Raw genomic sequence first — 4,092 nt, forward strand, 5'->3', positions numbered from 1 at the left:
TTCTATGACTTACTTCCACAGATTACAACTTTTCTGCTTTCAAAAAACAAAGAAGTACCAGAGCTCAATGATGCAGAATGGAAATGGCACCTTGCCTTTCTGACAGATGTAAAGAGCTACTCAGTAATTTCAATATGCAACTTCAAGGAAAGGGAAAGCTCATCTGTGATAGGCAATCACATGTCAAAGCATTTGAAGTAAAAGTAGGCCTCATCAAACAAGTGAAGGAGGAAAACTTCTGCCATCTCCCCACAACTTAAAATCTGTTAGCAGGAAAACTGCTGATTGCATTCCCAAACAAAACATGTGTGGATTCACTGGAAAAATTGCAAAAGGAGTTCCAATTTAGATTTAAAGAGCTTCATTTTCCATGAACAGGACATACAGCTTTTCCATAACCCATTTTCTATTGACATTGAAAATGTGGATACAATTTACCAAATGGAACTGGCTGAACTGTGAATTGTGGCTCTCTGAAAGACGCATTCAAGTCAAGCAGCCTTTATAAGTTCTATGCATCTCTCTCTTCTGAGACATATCCTCATCTCAGGAACCATGCACTCAAAATGGCAACCATCTTTGGCAACACTTATGTCTTTGAACAGACTTTTTCTAGAATGAAACATTTGAAATCTCCAACCAGATCAAGACTAACGGATGAACACTTGCATCACTTGTTATGACTAGCAGTGACAAATATGAAACCAGACATTGACCATCTCTAGCCAAAAGCAGGCCCATAATTTCCATTGAAATACTGTTAAGTTTGTTGATTTAACTTTACTTCATTTTAAATATTGTATTTGTTCCCATTTTGTTTCTTCATTATCAATTCAAATTAATCTTTGTTTTAAGCCTATGTTCTTCTACTTTTGAAGTACAATATTAAAAAATATTCTTCCATTTTTAGTTGAAACTGCCAAGTTTTTTGTGTGATACTGACTATAAGTCCTTGATACTTAACTATTTCTTTCCAGATGTTTGTAATGTTTTTTTTTTCTCCTTTGATGTGAGGACTCTGGATTTTGGCTATGATGTCACTGGGACTTTTCTTTTGGAGTTCATTTCAGGAATTAATAATGGATTCTTTACCTTGTCCTCTGGTTTTAATAGAGTTGGACTATGATTTCTTGAAAATGATCTTTTTAAGTATGAGTTTTTGAAATATAGTATCCAATATCTAAATATTCTCTCTCTGTGTGTATGTGTTTCCTTAACTAGATCAATTGCTTTTCATATCAGATAGATTACATTTTTTCCTTACATATTTTCTATTTTTATTACATATTTTCTATTTTCAGTCTTTTTATTCTTTTCTAAAATTTCAAGCTGCTTCATGGAATAATTGATTTTTATTTGGTCTATTTTGTTCTATTTATTCTTGTTTTCAGGCATGGCATTTCTTGGACAAGATTAACCATATTTTCTTCTAAGCTACTTATTTTCCTTCCAATTCTTTTGTTCAAGAACTTTTCTTTCATTGCTTACTATTGCTTCATTTCTTCAAAGAAGTTTTTGTGGAAACTTCATTTTTTTCTTTTCAGTTTTTGCTTGCCATTGTCATGGAATTAGAGTTGCAATAATTTGTATTGGAGGAAGGAACCAGAATGAATTTCCATAAGGGAAGTGTCAGCTCCACCACTACTTTCAGAGAAAAATGTGGTAGTTCAGGGTATTAATAGCAAGGTTTCAGACCCCAGGGAACATTTCCTTTTTTCTGAATCAATGTTCTATTTTTACTCCTTTCCATCTTTACACACTCTTATTGAAAAATAAAGACACCCACCCACCCATTCATAAAAAATACTCAGCTAACAAACATGTTCAGATGGTGGCACAGTGGTTAAAGTGCTAGGTCTGAAGTAAGGAAGACCTGTGTTCAAATCCAGCTGCAGACACTTACTAACTTATGCCCTTGGATAAGTCTCTTAATGCTGCATGCCTCAGTTTCTTCAACTGTAAAATTAGAGTAGTAATAGCATCTATCTTCGAGGTTCATTGTAAGGATCAAATGAAATAATATTTGTAAAGCACTTAGCACGTCACTTGGTCCATAATAGGTGTTTAACAAATACTTATTTTCCTCCTCTCACCTCCTCCAAACAAAATGAATTCCTGGATTGGCCAAATCTGAAAAAATATGTTTTTTAGTTGTTATCTAAGTGTTCCAAATACTCATTTCTTCTTTTTCCCTGGATTATTTGAAGTGGGATTGGGCAAAAAGGAATCCCAGAAACTTTCCGAATCTGTTCTTGAGATGATATTTTCTTTCCTGAGCAGATATCCCTTGTGTAATTTTAGTCCACTGATATGTTTCCACACGTATTTATTGGTGAATATAAATTTCAGTCAGGCAAATTTTAGAAAGGGGTATTCATTGAGATGGCACAATAAGAAGTTGATACAAACTCTCTCCCTTCCCCCCTCAGCATACTCTTTCACACTAACACATTGAGCCCAGGGGAAAGGATACTTTAGCCTTGAGGGCATTTGTAGCAAAGGAGTAACTCACAGCTTCCAGTTGCTGGTGGTCCTTTTCTCCCCTTTATATAGTGCTCAAGGATTTCCTTCTTAGTTATGATATAGTTTATCTGATTGACTCCTTGTAATTTCCCAAATCTATCTTCATTATTTCATTCAATCTGTCCTTGTTTTACTGATCTCAACTGTTCCAGTGGCACTGATGGGAAAGTGACTATCTCAAGACAATATAATTCAAATACTTTCATTTCCCTAGCATTAGGCAGTTGACGCTCTGCTTTTAACTATCTTTATGTTTTGTACAAATTCCAGAATGCATGAACAAGCTCTTCATCCATTCCAAACACATTTCTAATTTTACCTATTGAAGTGTTTAGGTGGTGAACAATCAAGTTGCATTCTCACATGATAAACATATCAGTGCTATTACTCCAAGTGGGGAAGTATAATTTTCTAGACTATTTTTTTTTTACTTTTTTATTTTATTTATTTATTTGAATAGCCTTTTATTTACAGGATATATACATGGGTAACTTTACAGGATTAACAATTGCCAAACCTCTTGTTCCAATTTTTCACCTCTTACCCCCCCCACCCCCTCCCCTAGATGGCAGGATGACCAGTAGATGTTAAATATATTAAAATATAACTTAGATACACAATAAGTATACATGACCAAAACATTATTTTGCTGTACAAAAAGAATCAGACTCTGAATTATTGTACAATTAGCTTGTGAAGGAAATCAAAAATGCATGTGTGCATAAATATAGGGATTGGGAATTCAATGTAATGGTTTTTAGTCATCTCCCAGAGTTCTTTTTCTGGGCATAGCTAGTTCAGTTCATTACTGCTCCATTAGAAATGATTTGGTTGATCTCGTTGCTGAGGATGGCCTGATCCATCAGAACTGGTCATCATCTAGTATTGTTGTTGAAGTATATAATGATCTCCTGGTCCTGCTCATTTCACTCAGCATCAGTTCGTGTAAGTCTCTCCAGGCCTTTCTGAAATCATCCTGTTGGTCTAGACTATTTTTCAATCTTGAATGTGTTAATTGTAGATTTGTGGTTAGTATAATCAGTCAAGAAAGAGTATTTCATTATATAATAAGAGTTACAAAATTATTTATATTTTGCAATTCATTGATAATCCTGCAATTACTATACTTTAAGGATGTTTTCAATATATGGAAAAGCTTAGTGAACAGAAATATTTCTAGCTACCCTAGGCATAATAGCAAAAATCCAATAAAGGTAGAATTGTCAAACAAAATGTGGTATTTGAAAGTTAATGGAATAATACTGTATGATGAAATTTTAAATATAAGAATACAAAGGACATGGAAATATGTAATTATGCAGAATGAAATAGAAAAAAAAAACCCAAAATACACACAGACTATAACATGTAAATAAGAAAAACACCCAAACACATGGAATGAAGTTCACAAAAGGATGCAATAATAAGCAAGACAGTTGTGTTAATGACTTGAGAATGTCAATAAGTACTTGCATTTGAACAAAAAAATATTGATTTATTTAAAATTTATCTTTATTTCCAAAAATATTCCTTTTCCTTCTTCTAAATATAAAGGCATTCACAATAGCA

This window comes from Sarcophilus harrisii, chromosome 2 (genome assembly GCF_902635505.1).
Source record: "Sarcophilus harrisii chromosome 2, mSarHar1.11, whole genome shotgun sequence".
In the NCBI taxonomy this organism is placed as follows: domain Eukaryota; kingdom Metazoa; phylum Chordata; class Mammalia; order Dasyuromorphia; family Dasyuridae; genus Sarcophilus; species Sarcophilus harrisii.